General features: G+C 44.8%; 1 protein-coding gene across 1 annotated transcript in view; it reads left to right on the top strand.

The window, feature by feature from the left end:
• Nucleotides 1–13,218: 13,218 nt before the first annotated feature.
• LOC116551915 (cytochrome P450 20A1) overlaps nt 13,219–25,103 on the top strand; it is a 121,620-nt gene continuing 109,735 nt past the window's right edge. The window contains exon 1 of the mRNA XM_032278578.1: nt 13,219–13,309. The gene's annotated coding sequence lies outside the window, so the exon portion shown is untranslated. The remainder of the gene's footprint in view (nt 13,310–25,103) is intronic.

The following is a 25,103-nucleotide window of genomic DNA, read 5'->3' as shown; positions in this document are numbered from 1 at the left end:
AGAGATAGGGTTTCACCATGTTGGTCAGTATGGTCTCAACCTCTTTACCTCATGATCTACCCCCCTTAGCCTCGCAAAGTTCTGGGATTACAGGCATAAGCCACCATGCCCAGCTGAAAATATATGGTTTCTATGTGAAAGTCCAGTCCACAGACCTACCTCACTTCACTGCCTGCCCCAGCTGGGAGAAAAATGTCTCTTTCCATGGGGGCCCAATTTTTCTTTTTGGGAACTGTTCGTGAGACTCTCAATTTTTTTTTTTTTAGATGAAATTTCACTCTTGTTGTGCAGGCTGTAGTGCAATGGTGTGATCTAAGCTCACTGCAGCCTCCACCTCCTGGGTTCAAGAGATTCTCCTGCCTCAGCTTCCCGAGTAGCTGAAATTACAGGCATCCATCACCACGCCTGGCTAATTTATTGTATTTTTAGTACAGACAGGGTTTCACTGTGTTGGCCAGGCTAGTCTCAAACTCCTGACCTCAGGTGATCCACTGCCTTGGCCTGGCCAACCAGAGTGCTGGGGTTACAGGCATGAGGTACCACGCCCAGCCGACTGTCTCTGTTTTCACAGCCTTGACAAATGTAAAGAGCAGAGATGACTCCAAGCTGGGCCTGCCCAGCGTTTCCTCCTGAATGGGTGCGGACCCTGCATTCCTGGCAGGAACACCCTGGCCTGGTGCTGCGCTGTGCTCAGTGCAGCCCACCTGGAGGAGCTTGGTAATGGCAGTCTCACTTGGTAATGGCAAAATATTTATTTACAATCACAAATTTCATCCTGTCAAGCTCTGGATTTAACTTTGCCAATGGTTTCCCAATGGCCTTAGAACCATGGTCTCGGGATCTCTACTGCTCCAGCCTGCTGCTCTCTCTCCCATCCAGTCCCACCACCTGCAGTCCCACTCATAGGTACATGGGCTCCCAGGTGTCTCGGGGATTTTATGGGTGTTCCCTCAACCCATTCACCCAGTGCCCACCCTAGTTTTTAAAGGTTTTTTCTAGATAAGTCTGTAAAGTCATAGCAGTTATATTATCTAAAAATAGAAAAGTTAGTGTGATTTTTCTAAAGACAAGGAAATAATTCATTATTTATAAGATCATCTGTGAGATGACCCTCAAGTATTTTTTATTGGAGATGGAGTCTCTCTATGTTACCCAGGCTGGCATTCAGTGGCACAATCTCTGCTCACCATAGCCTCCACCTCCGGGGTTCAAATGATTCTCATGCCTCAGTCTCCTGAGTATCTGGGACTACAGGTAGCCACCACCACACTCAGCTAATTTTCGTATTTTTAGTAGAGATGGGGGTTTCACTATGTTGACCAGGCTGGTCTCAAACTCCTGACCTCACGATCCACCTGCCTCATCCTCCCAAAGTGCTGGGGTTACAAGTGTGAGCCACTGTGCTCAGCCACCCTCAATTTATAAATCAAGGAAATACTAGTTCCCTGGAACCAAAGTTGATGTTTGAGATAATTAGGAAAGAAAAATAAAATCTCAGTGCTGAAGGAAAGGCAAATGGCACAGTTGATTATTGAAATTTCAGAAGAAGGCTGTCATCCCAGCACTTTGGGAGGCCAAGACGGGCAGATCACTTGAGGTCAGGAGTTTGAGACCAGCCTGGACAAGATGGTGAAACCTTGTCTCTAGTAAAAATACAAAAATTAGCCAGGCGTGGTTGCACATGCCTACAGTCCTAGCTACTCAGGAGGCTGGGGCAGGAGAATCACTGAACCTGGGAGGTGGAAGTTGCAGTGAGCCGAGATCATGCCACTGCGCTCCAGCCTGGGTAACAGAGGAAGACACTGTCTCCAAAAAACAAAAAAAGAAAGAAATTTTAGAAGAATTTAGTGGATAGATTATTACTTTACTATATTCTGTAGCCTTGTGTTAACAGTTGCAAGGTAGTTTATGTTTAAACTTTTATATGTTATATAGTCAGTCAAACTATCAAAAAGTCCTGTCCGCATCATGATAAACTATATAAATATTTGCAAACCTCTTCATCTATACCATGGAAAATTGGTGAAGTAAGTGTAGATTTTTTTTTTTTTTTTTTTTTGAGATGGAGTCTCGCTCTGTCGCCCAGGCCGGAGCGCAGTGGCACCATCTCAGCTCACTGCATCCTCTGCCTCCTGGGTTCAAGCGATTCCCCTGCCTGAGCCTCCTGAGTAGCTGGGACTACAGGCGAGGGCCACCACACCTGGCTAATTTTTTGTATTTTAGTAGAGATGGGGTTTCACCATGATGGCCAGTATGGTCTTACACTCCTGACCTCATCCTCCTGCCTTGGTCTCTCAAAGTGCTGGGATTACAGGTGTGAGCCACTGCATGCTGCCATAAGTGTAGATATTTAAGCAGATGAATTATTAATATTTAAGTATTGAAATGAGTAAGAGAATGTAATTGTGTCACACCTCTGGTATGGGACTTTGGGCTCCCTCTGTTACCTCCTGCTGGATGGCAAATTGTTGGCCGGTGGAGACTGAAGGATAAACTGTCACCTTCATTGAAAACTCTAGTCCAGCAGGAAAGTCCTCATTTCTGAATGTACCATTTCCTCCCAGGCATTTTTTTTTTTAGATGGAGCTTTGCTCTTGTTGCCCAGGCTGGAGTGCCATCGGGCGATCTTGGCTCACCACAACCTCCGTCTTCTGGGTTTAAGCAATTCTCCTGCCTCAGGCTCTCCAGTAAATGAGATTACAGGTGCACACCACCATGCCCATCTAATTTTTGTATTTTTAGTAGAGACAGGTTTTCGCCATGTTGCCAAAGCTGGTCTTGAACTCCTGATCTCAAGTGATCCATCTGCCTTGGCCTCCGAGTGCTGGGATTACAGGTGTGAGCCACCATGCCCAGCCTTTTCTTTTGGAGACAGGGTTTTGTGTTGTTGCCCAGGCTGGAGTGCAGTGGTGTGACCTTGGCTTATGGCAACCTCCATATTCTGGCTCAAGCAATCCTCCCGCCTCAGCCTCCCAAGTAGTTGAGACTACAGGTGTCTGCCACCATGCCTGACTAATTTGTATTTCTAGTAGAGACGGCATTTTGCTATGTTGTCCTGGCTGGTCTTGAACTCCTGGACTCAAATGTTCCACCTGTCTTGGCCTCCCAATGTGCTATGATTATAGGCATTAGCTACTGTGCTCAGCCTATTTTTAACTTTTTGAGGAAACACCAAACTATGTTAAAAATAGGCTGCACAGTTTTATATTCCCCATACAGTATTTAAGGGTTGTGAATTTTCTTTGACCTTGCCAACACTTGTTATTTTACATTTCTTGAATTATAGCCTTTCTAGTGTGTGTGAAGGAGTATGTCATTGTGGTTTCCGTTTAGATGGCCACAATGACAATGATATTGATCACCTTTTTATGTGCTTGTTTTCCATTTGCATCTCTTATTGGCAAAATATGTGGTCAACTCTTTCTCTCAACCTCAGTTGATCTGCTCACCTCAGCTTCCCAAAGTGCTAGGATTACAGGCCTGAGCCACTGCAACCTGCCACTCCCGGGCATTTTGGTTTTCTTTCTTTCTTAGATGGGATTTTGCTCTGTTGGCCAGGCTGGAGTGCAGTGGCCTGATGTCAGCTCACTGGAACCTCTGCCTCCTGGGTTCAGGCAATTCTGCCTCAGCCTCCCAAGCAGCTGGGATTACAGGTGTGTGTCACCACGCCTGACTAATTATCATATTTTTAGTAGAGATGGGGTTTCACCATGTTGGGCAAGCTTGTCTCAAATTCCTGACCTCAAGCGATCCATCTGCCTCATCCTCCCAAAATGATGGGATTACAGGCATGAGCCACCATGCCCGGCCTTTCTTTTTTGAGACAGGGTCTTGTGCTGTCTCCCAGGCTGGAGTGCAGTGGTGTGATCTCAGCTTACTGCAGCCTCCACATTCTGGGCTCAAGCAATCCTCCCATCTCAGCCTCCCAAGTAGCTGGGACTACAGGTGTGTGTCACCATGCCTGACTAATTTTTGTATATCTAATAGAGGCAGGGTTTCGCTGTGTCGTCCTGGCTGGTCTTGAACTCCTGGACTCAAGCATCCACGTGTCTTGGCCTTCCAATGTGCTAGGATTACAGGCATTAGCCACCATGCCCAGCCTATTTTTAACTTTCTGAAGAAATACCAAATTATGTTAAAAATAGGCTGCACCCTTTTATACTCCACATACAGCATTTAAGGGTTGTGACTTCTCTGTGACCTTGTTAACCCTTGTTACTTTATATGTCTTGGATTATAGCCTTTCTAGTGTGTGAAGGAGTATGTCATTGTGGTTTCCATTTAGATGACCATAATGATAATGATATTGATCATCTTTTTATGTTCTTGTTTTCCATTTGCATGTCTTATTGGTGAAGTGTGGGTTCAACTCTTTCTCCATTTTGTAATGTGGTTCTTTTTGTGGTTGAGTTATACAAATTATACCTTGTGGTTAGCAGACTGTTGTTAGATATATGATGCACAAATATTTTCTTCCTTTCTGTGAGTTGTCTTTTTACTTTCTTTTTTTTTTTTTTGAGACTTAGTTGTGCTCTGTTGCTTAGGCTGAAGTGCAGTGGCACGATCTAGGTTCACTGCAACCTCTGCCTCCTGCATTCAAACGAGTCTCCTGCCTCAGCCTCCCAAGTAGCTGACATTACAGTTTCCCGCTACCATGCCCAGCTAAAATTTCATACTTCTTTTTTCTTTTTCTTGAGATGGAGTCTTGCTCTTTTGCCTAGGCTGAAGTGCAATGGTATGATCTTGGCTCACTGCAACCTCCCTCTTCTGGGTTCAAACAAGTTTCCTGCCTCACCTCTCGAGTAGCTGAGATTGCAGGCTCCCGCTACCATGCACAGCTAAGTTTTTTTTTTTTTTTTTTTTTTTGAGACAGAGTCTTGTTTTGTCACCCAGGCTGGAGTGCAGTAGGGCAATCTTGGTCCACTACAACTTCCACCTCCCGAGTTCAAGTGATTCTCCTGCCTTAGCCTCTTGAGTAGGTAGGATTACAGGTGCGTGCCACCATACCCAGCTAAATTTTGTATTTTTAGTAGAGATGGGGTTTCTCCATGTTGGTCAGGCTGGTCTCAAACTCCCGGCCTGAGGTGATGTGCTTGTTTCAGCCTCCCAAAATGCTGAGATTACAGGCATGAGCCACTGCACCCAGCCACTCCCAGGCATTTTTGTTTTTTTTCTCTTTTGAGATGGGATCTTGCTCTGTTGGCCATGATGGAGTGCAGTGGCATGATATTAGCTCACCGAAACCTCCACCTCCTGAGTTTAAGCAATTCTCCTGCCTCAGCCTCCCAAGTTGCTGCAATTACAGATGCATGCCACCACATCTGAGTAATTTTTGTATTTTTAGTAGAGATGGGATTTTGCCATGTTGGCCAAGCTAGTCTCAAACTGCTGACCTCAAGTGATCCTTCTGCCTCCACCTCTCAAAGTGCTAGGATTACAGGCATGAGCCACCATGTCCAGCCTTTCTTTTTTGAGACAGGGTCTTGTGCTATCTTCCAGGCTGGAGTGCAGTGGTGCGATCTCAGCTTACTGCAACTTCCACATTCTGGGCTCAAGCAATCCTCCTGTCTCAGCCTCCCAAGTAGCTGGGACTCCAGGTGTGTGCCACCATGCCCTGCTAATTTTTGTATTTCTACTTGAGATGGGGTTTTGCTATGTTGTCCTGGCTGGTCTTGAACTCCTGGACTCAAGTGATCTACCTGTCTCAGCCTCCCAATGTGCTGTGATTGCAGGCATTCACTGCTGTGCCCAGCCTATTTTTCACTTTGTGAGGAAATATGAAACTATGTTAAAAATAGGCTGTACCATTTTATATTCCACATACGAGGAATTAAGGATGGTGGAATCATCCTTATTCCAATTAAGGAATCACATTAAGGATGGTGATTTCTCTCTGACCTTGCTAACACTTATTATAACCCCTTCCTTATCTTCAGTACACACCTTCTTTTTTTTTTTTTTTTTTCCAGTCAGTCTCACTCTTGCCCAAACTGGAGTGCTGTGGTGCAGTCTAAGCTCAACTTCCACCTACCAGGTTCAAGCAACTCTCCTGCCTCAGCCTCCCAAGTAGCCGGGATTAGTGGTGAACACCACCACGCCTGGCTAATTGCTGTAATTTTAGTAGAATTGAGGTTTCACGATGTTGGCCAGGCTGGTCTCCAACTCCTGACCTCAGGTGATCTGCCCACCTTGGCCTCCCAAATTGCTGGGATTACCAGCATGAATCACCATGCTGACTGCAGCATGCACCTTCTTAAGGACAGTTCCTGGCCGGGCGCAGTGGCTTATGACCGTAATCCCAGCACTTTGGGATGCTGAAGTGGATGGATCACCTGAGGTCAAGAGTTCGAGACCAGCCTGGCCAACATGGTGAAACCCCATCTCTTTAAAAAAAAAAAAGGACAGTTCCTTTATGGATCCTTCCTAAGGTTCTGATTTCTAATCCTTCCTATCCCAGCTCACTGTTTTCCCACCCCCGTACCCCCATTCTGCCTCACTTTCGCCTTTCCTGATCCCGTCATTTCCCACCATCAGTCCTGGCCTCAGATTCCTGCCCTTCAGGTTCCAGTGTTCCTTGGGTCCTCCCTCACCCTCGATCCTCTCTGATTGGGGTGGGGGTATGAGCTGGAGTTAAAGCCAGCCTTTGTTGGAGTCCTGGGGCGGGATTCCGCATTGCGCTCCCCTGTGTCATTGCACCTTCTCGTTTCTGCTCTTTCTGCTGCTGCATCCTCTAACCCTGCCAGCAGATGCTGACCCCACCAGTGGAGCACCACTCCTTCCCCTCTGCTGCTTCTCCATCTCCATCTCTCCATCTTCTGCTCCTGGCCTTTCCTGACACGGGGCCTGAGCTCTGAGCTCTTGCCCTTTTCCGGGACACTGTCCTGCTCCTCCTCGTCACCCCAGGGCAGTGGCTGTGGGCTCCGCCTCCAGCTGCTGCTGGCCTGGGCCACCCTGGTCAGTGTGAAGGGGCAACAGTGCAGTTCACGCCCTGGATTGGCAGCTGCATATGCCGTGCACTCGGCGACCCCTGGAGGTTGCTGTGGCACCGCCTGGAGGTTGCTGTGGGGCTCGTTGGTGCCCAGCGCCCCACCTGGGGCTTCCTCTTTGAGTCGCTGCTGCCCACTCCCAGAGGGGTGAGGCCGGGGTTCCACTGGCGGTATCTTCTCGCGAAGCGCCTTCCCTTCTTAGGGAACTCAGTGGTGCAGCCCAGGAGGCTGATGCTGCCCAGGTCGCCATATTCCCCGTTGGGCCGGATGGGCTCTGGCCTTAGGCCGCTCACCCTACTCCAGCCACCGCCTCTCCCTTCCCACGGTGGAAGGAGGTGATGGAGGGACCTCCAGGCAGGAGACGGCAGCTGCTCCCCCAGCAGTGGGCAGGGCGGAGGAGAAAGACGCCAGGAAGCGGAAGGTTCCCGCTGGCCGAGGGTCGCCCAGGGCTGTGCCCGGTGGTTCCTGCCCGCGAGCAGCTACCGGTACCCTCCCAAGTTGCTCCCCGAAAAGCTCTAAGGCTCTCGGGCCGGCAGCGACGGACACTTTCTTCCTCACTGTGAGTCTGCAAACTCGGGGCCAGATATTTTCTGCATGTTCTTAAATAGGATGCTTCAGTCAAAGGTTGTTGGTAGAACCACTTTTTCTGATTATCGCCTGCTGATACAGAGAACATATGAAGATGAAAATAAGAATATTTATAAATAGTTTTTGCTGGAGGTGGTGGCTCACCTGTAATCCCAGGCCTTTGGGAGGCCACGACAAATAGATCACAAGGTCAGGAGTTTGAGACCAGCCTGGCCAACATAATGAAACTTGTCTCTACTAAAAAACACAAAAATTAGGCGGGCATGGTGGCAGGTGCCTGTAGTTCTAGCTGTTCGGGAGGCTGAGGCAGAAGAATCGCTTGAACACAGGAGGCAGCGGTTGTAGTGAGCTGAGATCACACCACTGCTGCGCTCCAGCCTGGCGACAGAGCAAGATTCCGTCTCAAAAAAAGAAAAAAGGATATTTATGAATAGTTTCCAAACTATGGAGGGATCAAGAAGGGAGAGGAGAAACAAACGCTTCCACCCACCTTTGTTCACAAAATTGTGGTTTACCAAATCAGTGTAAATTATAGATGACTTCTAAGAAATACGTTTCTTAAATCTAGAAAACAAAACAAGTAAAGGGCCGGGTGCGGGGCCCACTCCTGTAATCCCAGCACTTTGAGAGTCCCAAGCAGGGGGAGGGAGGAGGACCGGGGAGGGGAAGAAGGGGCCGGGATCACCTGAAATCAGAAGTTTGTTGACGAGCCTGACCAACATGGTGAAACCCCATCCCTAATAAAAATACAAAAACTAGCTGGGCGTGGCACGTACCTGCAGTCCCAGCTACTCGGGAGGCTGAGGCAGGAGAATCGCTTGAACTCAGGAGGCGGAGGTTGTGGGGAGCCAAGATTGCACCACTGCACTCCAGCCTGGGAGACAGAGTGAGACTATCTCAAAAAAAAAAAAAAAGTAATAATCAAAAATGTTTTAAATACAAGTTATAAAAACATTATCTTAATAGATTTTTTGTTTTGTTTGATCTTGCTTATCAGTTTTTTGAACCCTTAGGTTTCCTTATTAGAGTTCTAGAAATTGGTTTTTAGTTCATTTATTTTTATTTTTATTTTTGAGACTGTGTCTCACTCTGTCGCCGAGGCTGGAGAGCAGTGGCACAATTTTGGCTCACTGCAATCTCCACCTCCCAGATTCAAGCTATTGTCATGCCTCAGCCTCCTGAGTAGCTGGGATTACAGACATGAACCACCACACCTGGCTAATTTTTGTATTTTTAGTAGACACGGGGTTAGACCATGTTGGCCAGGCTGGTCTCGAACTCTTGACCACAAGTGATTTACCTGCCTTGGCCTCCCAAAGTGCTGGGATTACAGGCGTGAGTCACTGCACCTGGCCCATTGACTTTTTTTTTTTTTTTTTTTTTTTTGTAATGTCTTGAGGGGGTACAAGTGCAAGTTTCTCACATGCCTATGTCAACGTAGTGGTGAAGCCTGGGTAGTTCATTGATGTGAGTTATCGGAAACCTGTGTTCAGGAGGGCTCTTTAGTTTTTTCCATAAAAAGCAAATTTGGGGGCAGGGCTCAGTGGCTCATGGCTGTAATCCCAGCACTTTGGGAGGCTTAGGCCAGTGGATCATGAGGTCAGGAGTTCAAGGCCAGCCTGGCCAACATGCTGAAACCCTGTCTATACTGCCACCAATTATCTGGGCGTGGTGGCAGCCACCTGTAGTCCCAGCTACTTTGGAGGCTGAGACAGAAGAATCGCTTGAACCCAGGAGGCAGAGGTTGCAGTAGAGTAGGTGTCCAGCCTAGGTGACAGAGCGAGACACTGTCTCAAAAAAAAAAAAAAAAAAAAAGAAAAGAAAAACAAAATTTGGACTGTTGCTGATTACAAACATTTTTAGAGTAGAATTCAAAATGGTAACTGTGGATGATGAAAACAGTAGTTATAATGAGAATTGATTAAAGTTCCCAATTCACATGAAAATTTAATTTCTTATTTTATGTGCAGCATTTTAAGACAGTAACCGGAATCATGACTGACAGCATCACATCAGGACCACCAGACTGTTTTTTGTTTGTTTCTGAGACAGAGTCTCACTCTGTTGCCCAGGCTGGAGTGCAGTGGAGTGATCTTGGCTCACCAGAACCTCCTCTTCCTGGCTTCAAACAATTCTCCTGCTTCAGCCTCCTGAGTAGCTGAGATTATAGGCATGCACCACCTTGCCCGGCTAATTTTTTAATTTTTAGTAGAGACGGGGTTTCACCATGTTGGCCAGGCTGGTCTCGAACTCCTGACCTCGTGATCCACCCGCCTTGGCTTCCCAAAGTGGTGGGATTACAGGCATGAGCCACCTCACCTGGCTGGAACATCAGACTTTTATAAATTTCATAAAATCTTTAGAATGCATTAATAACTTTTTTCTTTTGAGATGGAGTCTCACTCTGTCACCCAGGCTGGAATGCAGTGGCACCATCTCTGCTCGCTGCAATCTTCACCTCCCTGATTTGAGCAATTCTCCTGCCTCAGCCTTCTAAGGAGCTGGGACTACAGGCATGTGTCAGTATACCTGGCTAATTTTTGTATTTTTAGTAGAGACATGGTTTCACCATATTCGTCAGGTGGGTCTTGAACTCCTTGACCTCAGTTAATCCACTTGCCTCAGTCTTCCAAAGTGCTGGTATTATAGGCATGAGCGACCATGCCAAGCAATTAATAACATGTTTATACGCGTATGACTTTAGCAAATATTTGGCATAACAATCAAAATTACAAGTCATAACATATTAAAATTGTATAAATGTATGCAATTTTTGGAACGTATATATCAACAATATACGCATAAATATAACTGAGATGAGATCTACTGTCACCTCGTTTGACAATGCCCTCCCATGCAGTATCACCACATTTGACAATGCCTGCCCATACAACCTGCCAAATAAATCTAATCATTAAATATCTCTGCAAGATCAGAGATACATTGTTTAGACTCCCTGAGGGACCCAGCTGAAAAATCCCAAAGTTAATTTGAAACTAAAAATACTTGATTTAGGATTTTGACACTGGCGAAACCCGTCAAAGATATCAAGTTTGAAAACACTTGATCAGAAGATAATCACAGGTCACTTTTAAAAGAATATTCAGACCGGGCACGGTGGCTGAGTAGAGACTGAGTTTCATCATGTTGGCCAGGCTGGTCTCAAACTTCTGACCTCAGGTGATCCACCTGCCTCAGCCCCTCAAAGTTCTGGGATCATGGGCGTGCGCCACCAAGCCTGTCCAAAACATAGTTTTTAATGGAAAAACAACTATGCAGTTGTTTTTGTAAGCTTGCTAGCAGGTTTAAGTGTAATAATGTGTGGGAATGACTTTGCACTGTGACTAACATGTAGTAACGGCTTAATTCATGTTAACTCTTTTCATTATCGTATAAGAATGTAAGTTACGTGAGAGAGGAATCCTGTCCTTTTCTTCTCTGCTGTATCCCCAAGACCATGAATCATGACTGTCACATAGTAGGCATTCATATTCATTCATTCATTCATTTGGAGATGGGGCCTTGCTCTGTCGCCCAGGCTGGAATGCAGTGGCACGATCTCTGCTCAGTGCCGCCTCTACCCCCTGGCTTCAAGCAATTCTCCTGCCTCAGCCTCCCAAGGAGCTGGAATTACAGGCATGCACTACCACACCCGGCTAATTTTTGTACTTTTAGTAGTGATGGGGATTCACCATGTTGGCCAGGCTGGTTTCAAACTCCTGCCTCAAGTGATTCACACGCCTTGGCCTCCCAAAGTGTTGGAATTACAGGTGTGAGCCACTGCACCCAGCCCATAGTAGGCATTTAATATTTGTTGAACAAGTATTTGGCATTCTTGCAGTTCAGAAGGGGATGGGGAAGATTTTTAAATAACAATATATATATTTATATTTTGAGACAGAGTTTTGCTTTTGTTTCCCATGCTGGAGTGCAATGGTACAATCTTGGCTCACCACAACCTCTGCCTTGGCCTCCCAAGTAGCTGGGAGTACAGGGATGCACCAACATGTCCAGCTAATTTTGTATTTTTAGTAGACAAGGGGTTTCTCCTTGTTGGTCAGGCTGATCTCAAACTCCCGACCTCAGGTGATCCACCCACCTCAGCTTCCCGAAGTGCTGAGATTACAGGTATGAGCCACCATGCCTGGCCTAAATAACAACATGTTTTAAAAAGCCACATTGTCCTACAATACCCATTTCTCTTGCATATTTAGGAAACCAAGGTTTCTTTGTCCTAAAGCAGGCTGACATATGGGAAATAGGATGCAAAATGTGTACAAATGTTTCAGATACAGTTTGAGGTTTCCAAGAGATTTTGTGCTAGGGAGGCTGCTTGCTACAAGCTTCCAAAGCTCTGGGAGGACATAGTATTCATCCTCCCTCAGCAGAGGCCATGAGGTGAGAAGCCCTGGGGAGCACCCAAGCCTTGGGCTTTTAGCATAGAGTGTTCAGGTCTTTATAGACTGGGCACGTGGCACAGAGAGGTCCTGGGTCTCTGGCTTCCTGTGATCTTTGCTTTCCTTGCCAACAGAAAATGTGACCCTCCAAAGCAAGAAACTTGAGAGTGTGGGTCACCACAGCCATGGCATCAGCCCAGAGCTTGAGAAGGAAGGAACATTCTCCAGTGACCTCACAGGGCTGGCATAGGTGGTCACTGCCCTGTGGATCACCCAGCTGTCTTGGGCAACCTGAACCTCATCTGCAGGGATGCAAAGAGGAAAATAGAAAAGTCTTTACGTGAGCACTGAGAAGGCAGACGCAGCAGAAACCTCCAGGCGGTAACTACCCAGTCTGGGACCTGTGGTGGAGAGAAAACATATTGGGGATCATGTGTACTTACACTCTAGGGTAACCAGGTGGCACTATGGCCCCGTCTGTGGCTCTGAAAAGGAAAATTTGGAAGTTTTACCACAGTTAATGTTTAACAAGCCCCTACTCTGTGCCAAATCGCTCACCCCTCGCAACAACCTAATGAGCTAGGGATTCTTATCTATATTTTATGCAGAAAAAAACGGAGACATGAAAAGGTGAATTATCTTCCCCAGATCACTCAGCTAATAAGTGGTGGAGACAGAATAGGACCTAAACAGTGTGGCTGCGAAGCCCACATGCATTGATTCAACAACTGTTTATTGAACACCTGCCACGTACAAGGCCTTGTGTGATTAAATACGGTTGTGATTGATAATATTAGAATGACAAATCACTGACACTTTTTAGAGTTAACATTTTGTTTTTTTGTAGATTTCAGGCACAGAACTGTATATGCAATAATAGTGAAATCGATCCCACTAGTTATGACAGAAATGATGATACACTTAAATGAGTTGGATGTTTTAGATTCTTGACAGAAACTGAATGAGGAATGAAATTGATTGTTCCCATTTCACACAGAAGGAAACAGGTGAAGAGGGGTAAAGTAATTTTGCATGGCATGAAGTAGAAATTCAAAGTACAGGAATTTGAATTTGGTTCTGTCCTTTTCTGAGGCTCCCATGCTCTTGACCACTATAGACTCAAGTATCACCTTGTTTGTCCACTCATTCAAGAAACTTTTTAAAAAAATTATCTAATAGGTTGGCACTCATCATGAGCTTCTGTTCCTATTCTGCAGGTGGTGAAGCCCTCTGTTATCCTGACCGCACAGTTCCTGTCCCATGACCAGGGCCAGCTCACCAAGGAGCTGCAGCAGCACATAAAGTCAGTGCCATCCCCCATGCAAGTACCTGAGGAAGGTGAGTGAGCACAGATAGATGGGGCCTGGCGCCTTTGAACAGTTCCCGGTCTTGGCTGCCCCATGTCTCACAGGGGGCAATGCTGGGGGAAGCGTAGGCAGTCACAGTACTGGTTTTTTCCTCCTTTTTCCTTCCATGCAAGTGGCTTAGGGAGGGGGTAGAGTAGTTGACTTATTTGGCTAAAAACCACTGTCTTGTGTCAGAAACTCAAAAAGAATCACTGCTGGCATGTTAACCTAAAGGAAAAACAACCAGACAAGTGCCCAACAGTACTTCAACATGTTATTTTATTTATTTATTTATTTGAGGCAGAGTCGTGCTCTCTTGCCCAGGCTTCAGTGCAGTAGTGAGATCTCGGCTCGCTGCAGCCTCTGCCTCCTGGGTCCAGGCAATTCTCAGCCTCCCAAGTAGCTGGAACTATAGGCATGTGCCACCATACCCAGCTAATTTTTGTATTTTTAGTAGAGATGGGATTTCACCATGTTAGCAGCCAAGCTAGTCTTGAACTCCTGACCTCAAGCAATCCTCCTGCCTGGTCATTTCAAATGGCTGGGATTACAGAGGTGAGCCAAAGTGCCTGGCCTAAAGGTTACTTATTATCCTGCAAAATTTAGGCTGGGTGTGGTGGCTAATGCCTGTAACCCCAGCACTTTGGAAGTCAGAGGTGGGTAGATCACTTGAGGTTAGGAGTTCGAGACCAGCCTGAAGAATGTGGCAAAACCTTGTTTTTACTAAAAACACAAAATTTAGCCAGGCATGGTCACGTGCACCTGTAGATCCAGGAAAATGGCTTGGACCCAGGAGGAGAAGGTTTCAATGAGCTGAGATTGTGCCAGTGCACTCCAGCTTTAGCGACAGAGCAAGACTGTCAAAAAAAAAAAATTATCCTGTAAAATTTGAAAAGGAAACAAGTCAGCAGCTTCTAAACTATTTTTTGACATGACTCATAATAAATAAATTCTATATTACATATATATGTTCTATATTTCTGAATAAAAGATTTAACAAAATCATATTTACAACATGTAATACATATTTTTATTCTCCTTCATTTGTTTTGAATGCTCTTTGCAATCTACAAAAAGTTCAATAGTAATTAAATTATTCATTAAATTGAGCATTATCTTGTCATTTAAAATTATAACCTCAAAAATGATCTTTTATTTTTGAGCTGAAAATATTTTAACGATATATTATTTAAGAGAAAAATACTGGCTACAAAAGAATATACATGGCTTATTATTTTTTGAGACAGAGTCTCATTCTGTCGCTCAGGCTGAAGTGCAGTGTTGTCATCTGGGCTCACTACAACCTTCACCTCCCTGGGTTCAAGCGATTCTCCTGCCTCAGCATCCTGAGTAGCTGGGACTACAGGTGCGCACCACCATGCCTGGCTAACTTTTGTATTTTTTAGTAAAGATAGGGTTTCACCATATTGGCCAGACTGATCTCGAACTCCTGACCTCATGATCCGCCCACCATGGCCTCCCAAAGTGCTAGGATTACATGCACGAGCCACCGTGCCTTGTCCATAGTTTTATCCTATCTGTTTAAAAATAAAGATTGAAAGAATACATATGCAAATAAGTTTACATTTCTCTTTTTGTAATACTTTCCTGCATTGTCTGAGTATTGACAATCAATACACATTCTGAAGCTACATGGCTAATGTTTAGTACTCACTATGTGTGCCAGGCCCTGGGCTCCATGCTCTACATGCATTTTTATTTCATTTAATTCTCTCCACAACCTGAGGTAATATAGCCAACCCATTTTACAGAGTTGAAACTGAGGCTCAGAGACTGAAAGTTGAATGCCTGAGGTTGCAGTCAATAAGAGGCAGAGCTGGAACTGAAACCTACATGTGCCTGACAACAGTTCATGTTCTGATGGTAAGCTAGTCTGCTTCACAGAGCATGGAATAGATGATGTGTGCCTGCTAGGATGGATGGACCAGGTATCACTGTAGGTAATAAACAGCCCGAAACAATGGAAATTTATAACACTGAAGGCTCATTTCCCACTCATGCTGCACGTCCCTATATCTCTCCTGGGCCCTGTGCTCCACATCCTCTCATCTGCCACCAGAATAAAGGAGCAGCCTCCATGTGGGACATTTCAGTGGCTCTAAGAGATGAAGGAAAGGGTGGCCAGTCTCAATGGCTCCCAACTCTTTTGCCTTGAGGTGACACACTTCACTTCCACTCACATCTCCTGAGTCAAAGCAAATTCCATAACTACCTCCACCTTCAAGGGGCCCAGAGGAGAACCTGAAATACTCAGCGAACTCCATTAGGGCCACCGTATGGCGTCAGCCTATGCGGAAGACTGTGAAGGGGCAGGGGAGGAGAGTGGGGAATTGATGGGAAACGACAGCAGGACTTAGTCACCGTGGATCAACCAGGTGGAGTTTGTCCCAGAACTGCACAAAATCAGCAGCAACATGATCAAACGGGGTAAACTTCAGAAAAAGCAGTTTGTTCAGATGTGATCAGCAGTGAACTCAGACTCAACTGAGTGACATTGAGTCAGTAAATCTCTGCCTCAGTTACCCCATATGATTGCGGTGAAGATGGGAGCAATTGAGAGAGTTTATTTAGAGGGTTATCAGTGGTGTGAACATTCAGCATTTTAGTTCCTTTAAGTTAAATCCAGGAACTATCTTTCCTGCAAGTATCCTATTCCTTTCAGATTGCACAGGTGAGAGTGCTCAGATTAGGGCTGGAGGTCATAAAATATTGGCTCCCACACCAACAATTCCCCTGTGTCGTGCATGCATTCTGTGCATTTTTCCTGTGCTAAACACTGTCCCAAAACAACTTGGGGCCTGATTCTTCCTCATTCCTATGGCCCTGGGTGACTCAAGTGCCCATTCAATGACCAGGACACAGAGGTCTTAAGAGGGATGCTCCATGAGGCCCCAGGTGCCAGCTGCTGCCCTACCAAAGTGTGAGGCAAGGGACAGGGCATCGTCTGTGGGGGGCAGTGGTCAGCCAGGCTTGATGACTCTACTTGGTGGACAGATGATCCTATACCTGCTACCTCTGATGGATCCACTGCTTCTGTGGCTGTTTGTACTGCTGATGCTCCAGTGGCTGCCTCAGCATCCCAGCCTAGGCCCAATGCCACTGAAGACAGACCTGGCCCCTGGAAACTTACAAGACCCACTCAGCTGTCCCCAGGAGTCCCCAGACCCTCATTCTTATCAAGGACCTAGGAGCCCTACCCCCTGGCCCTCCCTCAACAGTTATAAATGATGATTTACTGCTGGTACCATCATTACTGTCTTTAGTGGCCAAGGACCTTCCAAGATGCCAGCTCTGGAAGGAAAGATGTCCTTGGGAGGTGATGACACTCAGTACACGGGGGCTCAACAGGTTGCTTCCTCCTATCCTCAGACAGTCTTTGACACAACTATTGACACTCCCATTTTGTGGAAAGAAACCAGCCTGGGCTACACAGCTGGTTAGCAGCACAGCTGGTCTCAAATCAAAGGTGCCTGGCCCTGCCTCCATGAGGGACCTGCCTGCAAGGAAGGTTGACCCGGGCTTTGAGGAGCCTTTCCTAGGTTGCATGAATCACCTCCCCTGTTTGAGGCCCCAAACTGTGCTCACATCTCCTTCCTTGCCCTGTCTCTGCTTGGGCTATAATCAAGGTGACCCCAGCAACCCTTCATGGACATCATGGTACTCAGATATTCACTTTTGGGCTAATCTGACTTCAACACCCACTTACTTGGTCTCTCCTTTTACAACCAAGACAACCTAAATCTGGGGCTCTTTATGCAGGTGATAGTATACTAATAGAATTGAATGCCATAGTTGTGTTATCCCCATTTTGTTTTTGTGTTTCAGGGTCATTTTTCTATTTATGGTAAAGGCATTGGCTTTCCATTTGTAGCATGAATAGAATATTTGCAGTTTACAATAACTTTATGTCATAGCAATGGTAAGGGGATTTAAAGCAGTGGTTTTCAACTGCGAGAGGCATGAGCAAGTTTGAGCACACTCTGTGTGATCAGGCAGAAGCAGGCCTTTGGGAGGTTTAGCTGAGGATGGGTCTAGGAAAGATAATGGACAGCGGGGGTCTTACCTGGTCACCAGACCCCTGGGTCCTGCCCACCTGCTTGGCGCTCCTCACCCATCATTCCTGATGCTGCCAAACCCTCTGCGTATTGTGGGCAAATCCCCCAGGAGAGAGGCCGATGAACTTTGTCTCTTTAAATGCACAGATTCCTTGGACATCCCTGGGAGCTCAGCCAGAGAGTCAACTTGGTTTTCTCACCCTCATTAGGGTTCAGAATTAAAAGTCCACCCTCACAGGCAGTAAGATAATATAGATAAGTGAAATCATCACCCTGTTTCAGATGTTAACATGTCTAGGTGGGTTGGGGTGATTTGAGACCACACAACCTTGTGCCACACAGTGGAATTCCCAGGCCAGAGGGAGACATTTGATTGCCATGTTATGATCTTATCAGTGAGTATAAAGCCAGTCTTGTTTCATTTTGGATTCTTTCTTCTGTTGATATCTTATAAGGGCACTTTGAATTTCCAAGCATATAATAATTTTTGGTTAGCTTTTAATCCTTGACTTCTAGCACAATTCTGTGATCAGAAACCTGCTGCATGATTGGATTTGTCTGAAATATATTGAGATTTGCTTGATGAACAAAGTAAGTCGGATTAATTTTTGTAAATGTACCATGCATGCGTAAAACCAATGTAGCTCCGACATTTGTTCCCGAGATACAGGATGGTGGACGGATGGCTCCATGGAAGTGATGCAGATGGTTTATTATTGGGACCTTCCACATCCTTCTGATGTTTTGTTGCTTAGAATATGAATGGCTGAGAGGAGGCAGTGGAGCCTCTCACTCTGCTTGTGTGTGAGGTTCTTCCTGCCATCCTGCCGTCGTTTGTTTCTTATGTTTTGCAGCCAAGACTGACCATGAGAAACCCTGGGAGCTCAGGAAGGAAGGAGCCGCCCAGAAGCAGGGACAGGGAGCTGGTGGGCAGACCAAAAATCAGGACTGTGAAGGTTCCAGAGAGCCTTGGGAGGCACATGGGAGGCTGAGATGGGGGAGGGGCATTGAAGGGACACATTGAATGTCCACTGTGAGGTACCACATTCCGGGGCTGGGGATTGGTGGAGAAGGATTATAAAGCCCCAGGGTTGCTTAGGCAGCACCCAGACAGGAGAAGGTGTGGTAGAAACCAGAGCCCTGTTCTCCGTCTAATTGCTCCTGAGCCTCCTGCTTTCTTGCCCCATGGGTCCTGTTGCTTCCCTGATAGACTTTCTCCCTGACTTGTAGCTGAACCTCCCACTCGCCCTTGAAGACTTAGTTTGAACCAGATCCTTTCCCAGACTCCTTTCTCCTCCCGTTCCTTTAGGTGCCCAGCATCACCCCTTCCCCTTTCCTCCTCTCCCCCTCCCCAACTCAGATCCTGCCCCGTCCCCATCCCCTTCCCTCCTCCAGCCCTAAGCCACTCCCACCTCTGTCCTGGCCACCTCAGGGCGCCCTGAGAGGACCAGGACATGTGGGTGTGGTGGCTGCTCTTTTGGCTCCTCCTGCTGGGGTTTCCCAGCCATCAATTCACCCACGTGAGTAGCTGCTGGACCCGTGGGGTTTCTTCCTTGTTATTGGGCTGTGTCACATGGCAAATAATACAGTGCAGGCCTGTAATTTCAGTGCTTTGGGGGATTAAGGTGGGCAGATCACCTGAGTCCAGGAGTTTAAGACTAGCCTGGACATCAGAGCCAAACCCCATCACTACAAAAGATTCCAGAAAAGATTAGTTGGATACCCACTGCACTCTTATCTCAAAGAAAATTAACCAAAACAAAGTGAAATGTCATTTGAGTTTTGTGTCATCTGGTTTGATGCCTTTTTAGGAACTTCTGAGTCATCCGTGTCTTCTGCTCTTGGGGGCTGCCTCTAGGGAATCTGTGTCCAGTCAGTGTGATGGGAGCTTGGAAGCCCATCAGATGGAGAGGAAAGGGCTGCATCTGCTGGGAGGTTTGCAACTTGGGAGTCACTAGGCATGACATGACCAGGATGTGAATGAGGACTGTATTGTCCTTTGTTTTGTATAATGTGTATGGTGCAGATCATTGATTGACCCAAAGGAGAAAGGGTCTTAAAGTCCTTATATTATCCAAATATAAAGAAATGGCAGGCCAAGTGTCGTGGCTCACACCTGTAATTGGGAGGCTGAGGCCGGTGGATCAGTTGAGGTTGGGAGTTCCAGACCAGCCTGACCAACATGGTAAAACCCTGTCTCTACTAAAAATATAAAAATTATCCAGGCATGATGACAGGTGCCTGTAATACCAGCTACTCAGGAGGCTGAGGCAGGAGAATGGTTTGAACCCAGGTGGTGGAGATTGCAGTGAGCCGAGGTTGTGCCACTGCACTCTAACCTGGGTGACTGAGCGGGATGCTGTCTCAAACAAACAAAAAAAAAATTTGAATTTTTTTTTTTTGGGGGGGGACAAAGTCTCCCTTTTGTCTCCCAGGCTGGAGTGCAATGGCGTGATCTTTGCTCACTGCAATCTCCGCTTCTCTGATTCAAGTGATTATTCTGCCTCAGCCTCCTGAGTAGCTGGGATTCCAGGTGCCTGCCACCACACCTGACTAATTTTTGTATTTTTGGTAGAGATGAGGGTTCACCATTTTGGCCAGGCTGGTCTGGAACTCCTGACCTCAGGTGATCTGCTAGCCTCAGCCTCCCAAAGTGCTGGGAATACAGGCATGAGCCACCACACCTGGCCTTTTTGTGATATTTTTTAGATTATCAGCTATTGTTAGTGTTAATGTATCTTACGTGTGGCCTAAGACAAGTTTCCTTCTTTTAATATTGGCCAGGGAAGCCAAAAAATTGGATATCCCTGCTTTACATCAAGAAAAAAAGACACTCTACATTTGGAATGCCTAAAAACACTGCCAGCCATGCAAAAAACATGAGACTGGTAACTTCCAATCTTTTTTGATGAAGTGGAATCACCTGGTGATATCTGAGGATTATGGTTACCTCTTGGAGGAAGTTGATGGTTTCTAAAGATTATTATTTTTTACTGAAATACTGTAATGTCATTGACCTTTTCATTATTTCAACTATTATTATTCCAGGTGATCAGTTTTCCATCTGATTTTTTTTATCCTGGGCATGACTTTCTTGGTGTTCTATGGCTGCTTATCACTATTGTGTTTCTGGGAGTTTCTACAGTTGGCCTTTTCCTCCAAAATTAGCATTTGTGTGAGTATACTAACTGCCTGTAGAAGTATACTTGTAATCACAAATAAGAAGAAATTATTTAAAACAATTCTGGACTTTATTATGAATATTGGGTTTTACCAAAAACATCAGGGAAATGATACATTAGCATAAGAATTATAAAAATATCTGCCGTTTACATCATGAAAATTAAATAGGTTGGTGTTTGTTTAATAGAATATCAACAGAGCTTTGGGTCAAAAATAAGTTGTTGTTTTTTAACCTTCGTGCTCTTTATCGGAACTGGAGTATGAAGTTTTAGCACTTAAATAGGAAATTCTGTCTAAACTTTTCTGCCTTATAATTCTATTTTATGGCTGGAAGGCAAGCTTTCACTTTCCTCTCTAAAGGTTCACTGCAGAAATGGACCAACAACAGACAGCTTAACAGGAGAAGAAAAACATAGAACAGGCATAGACATGGGAGCCAGCCAAAAAATGAGACTGCAAGAAGGGTCAGATGGTTGATGCTTAAAGAGTACTCTCTTTTCAGGAGAGAGGGAGATAGATGGAGATGGAGGCAATTTAGAGGGGAAGTGAGTGATTTTTAGGGGAAATGAAAAAGCCCAAGGAACAAACAGTTGGCTTGGGACAAAATTCCTCTGAGATCATAGGGAAGACGTGACAAACTGCAGGAAGGTGAAGGGTAGAGCTGCACTGCCTCTCATGATGCAGAGAAAGCCCCAGAGAATCTGTTGGAACTGCCCTTCAGAGAATCAATGAAAAGTATGTCTAGGCAGGGTAATTTCGAATGACGTCACTCAAAGTGCATGTTCCCGGTTGCAAGTGGAGAGGGATCAGTATGTCCAAAGTCTCTACTTGATAGGAATTTGGCTGCCAAGTTGTGCTATCATTTGAGCCATTTTGTCCACTGGGTAAATTGAGCTGTACATTTTCTCTTGCCATTCATGACAGTAAAAACATGGTTGTCTGGGGGCTGACCCTCATTCTGAACAATGATCCAAGGAAAAAGCACTAATCCCACAATGCTATTTTATATTCAAGGGAAGAGGAAGTATGTTTTATTTTTACAACCTAGATAAATACCCGCCATTTGGGTCTGCCTTTCAAGATATGTAGAAAACAGAAAATAGATGACTTATGAAGATATCTAGGCACATTTAACAGTCTGCTTTTTTTTTTTGAAATGGAGTCTTACTCTCTGGTAAGTGGGAGGAGGAAAAAGAGGGTGATGAGGGGGAACAGAGGGGCGAGCAGGAGGGAGAGAAGATTTGCAAAAACACAATTGGAAGAAAAGAAAGACAGAAAGAAAATGGTGGGTAAAACGATTTTGGGTAGATGGAGGTGGGAAAAGAGGGGACAAGTGGGAGGAGAAAAGGGGGTGCAGAGAGGGAGGGGGAAGAGAGTGGCAAGCAGGAGGAAGGGAAAGTTTTGTGAAAAGATGAGGAGAAACGTTTTTAAGTAGATGGAGGAGGAAAAGAGGGTGGCAAGAGGGAGAAGGATAAAGGTGGTAAGCGGGAGTGGGGAAAGAGGGTGGGGAAAGAGACGATGGGGAAATAGTTTGGGGTATCTGGAGGACAAAAAGGGTGACAGGACAGGGGAAAGAAGAGGGCGAGTGAGAAGCGGGGAAGGCTTTGTGAAAAGATGGTGGGCAAAAACTTGGGAGGTAGATGGGGAAAAGGGTGGTGGGCAGGAGTAAGGAGAAGGGTTTGTGAAAAGAGGGTGGGTAACTTTTTGGGTAGATGGAGAAGGGAAAGAGGGTGACAAGGAGGAAGGGGGGAAAAGACAATGAGGAAAACAATTTTGGGTAGATGAAGGGTGAAAAGAGGTGGTAAGCAGCAGGAGTGAGGAGAAGGCTTTGAGAAAAGATGGGGGAAATGTTTTTGGGTAGATGAAGGAGCAAAAGAGGATGATGAGAGCAGGAGGGGGGGGAAAGAAGGTGGCCAGGGGAAGGGAGAAAAGACAGTGGGGAAAAACAAGAAAAGTTTTTGGGTAGATGAATGGTGAAACCAGTAGTGAGCGGGAGAACAGAGAAGTCTTTTTGAAATGTCAGTGGGGAAAAATGGTGAAAAGGTTTTGGAGTAGATGGAGGAAGAAAAAGGGTGGCGAGAGGGAGTAGGCCAAAGGCGGTCGGGAAAAGAAGATGGGGAAATAATGGTGGGGAACAAAAGTTTTGGGTAAATCTTTTTCTGATTTTTAAATCAGATTATTTGTATTTTTGCTTTTGAGTAGTTTGAGTTCGTTATATGTTTTGTGTATTAACCCCTTGCCTCATGCATAGTTTACAAATACTTTCTTCCATTTTCTGGATTGTTTCTTCATGCTACTGATTGTTTCCTCTGCTTTGCAGAAGTGTTTATGTTTAATGTAATTGCATTTTTCTATTTTTGCTTTTGTTGCTTGTGCTTTTGATGTCTATTTGAAAATCCCTTGTCCTAACCAATTTCATGAAGCATTTATCCTATTTTTTCTTCTCTGTTAGTTTCGTAGTTTCAGGTCCTACATTTAAATCTTTATTTTGAGTAGATTTTTGTATATGTTAAGATAATGGTCTAGATTTATTGTTGTACATGTGGGCGTTGTGTTCTCCTAACACAGTTTATTGAAGAGTTTGTCCTTCCCAAAGGTGTCTTTTTGGTGCCTTTATTAAAAATGAGCAGACAGTAAATGCATGAATTTATTTCTGAGTTCTCCATTCTGTTTCATTTGTCTGTGCCTGTCATTCATCTATCTCTATCTCTCCCTTGCCCCTTTTTTGTGCCACTTCCATGCTGTTTTGGTTACTATAGGTTTGTAGTATATTTTGAAATTAGGTAGTGTGATGCTTCCAGCTTTTTTCTTTTTATGCAAGATTTTTTTGTCTCAGGTATTTTGCATGTCTATGTAAATTTTAGGATTTTTTTTCTATGAAGAATGTCTTTTGTAATTTAATGGGATTGTGCTCATCTGTAGATTCCACTGGGTGATATAGATATTTTAACAATATTCTTCTAGTGCTTGGACATAGGATATCTTTCCATTTACATGTGTCTGCTTTAATAGCTTTTATCTATGTTTTATTGTTTTCATTGTGTGATCTTTCTCCTTTTTGGTTAAGTTCATCTCTAGGTATCATTTTTTTGGTGGAGGTAGTAGCTACTGTAATGAAGTATCTTTCTTGATTTCTTTCTTAGGTGTTTCACTATTGACGCATGGGTGTGCTACTCGTTTTTGTATATTGATATTGTGTCTTGCAACTTTAGTAAATTTATTATTTCTAGTAGGTTTTCTTGTAGAATCTTTAGGATTTTCTCTATATATGTATGTGATCATTTCACCTGCAAACAGAGACAATTTGACCTCCTTTTTTCCATTTGGGTGCCTTTTATTGCATTCTCCTGTCTAATTGCTCTTCCAGTACTATGATGGATAAAAGTGGTAAAAGTAGCCACACTTGTTCCAGATCTTAGAGGAAGAGCTTTTAACTTTTCCCCATTGTTTATGATGTTAGCTGTGTTTTTGTCATATATGGCCCTAACAATGGAGATGGTTCTAGTTATGGGTTTGGCAGAAAGGCTGATTGCGGTGTTAACAAAAATTCCTATCCCTAGTTTGTTGAGTGTTTTTATGATGAAATGGTGTTGACTTTGTGGAAAGTACTTCCTGCATCTATGGAGACGAGTATCTGGGTTTCTTCATTCTGCTTATTTGATATTTATTTGCAGCAATGGCTTTAGTATGCAAAACCAGCTTGATTTTCTGAGAAAAGGATGTAGTGATCATGGTCTGTAATCCTTTAAATATGTCTTAGTATCAAATTATGATTATTTTGTTGAGCATTATTAATTGTATAATTATGGTAGACATTGATGTATGCCTTTCTGTTCTTGTGATTTCATTTCCTAGTGTAATTTAGTATTAAATTGGGGATGGGATTGCCTATAGGTTGGTTTTGTATTTAGAATATTAAGGGTTAGAAGTTTGGAGGATAAAATTTAGCAGAAATGGGACATACTTGAGGGATGTGGGGAAGAGTGGCATGAGGTCAGGATCAGTCAGGGTTTAAGGTTAGCAAGAGAGTGCCTGCAGCTTTCACCAAGTAAACTTTATCAGTCTTTTTAATCTTGCAAATCAGGCGGGCAAAGATACTTCAGTGTTTTAATTGGCACTTCCTTGAGTTCCTTGTTGAGGCTCAAACTCAGCAGAAGTACCTGGGAAGAAATTAGGACACAGAAGTGAGAGGGCTGGAGTGCAACTTTGCGACAGTGTATCAGCCAGTGACTGAGCTACAGAGATTCCCAACTTGTTTCAAATTTTGATGAAAAATAACATGTTTTATACTGTTATCTCACAAAGAAATTGGACTTTTTCAAATTTATATGGCTAATTTCATATATTTTTGGTTATCATGTAACTAAAGTTTTTTTTCTGCTTTGGAAGTTTGCAGAGGGCATGTCCTTGCTGGTCATTCTACTCCATGTAAGACTTCCTGTATATGTTTTCATTCTTGTTTGATTTTAAGATTCTTATATCAATGTTGCTTCATAGTTGAACAGATTGGAAACCCTGCATTTCCTG

This window comes from Sapajus apella, unplaced genomic scaffold, assembly GCF_009761245.1.
Source record: "Sapajus apella isolate SASKATOON/1434 unplaced genomic scaffold, GSC_monkey_1.0 scaffold10, whole genome shotgun sequence".
Classification (NCBI taxonomy): domain Eukaryota; kingdom Metazoa; phylum Chordata; class Mammalia; order Primates; family Cebidae; genus Sapajus; species Sapajus apella.
This window is presented reverse-complemented; position numbering and strand designations above follow the sequence as displayed.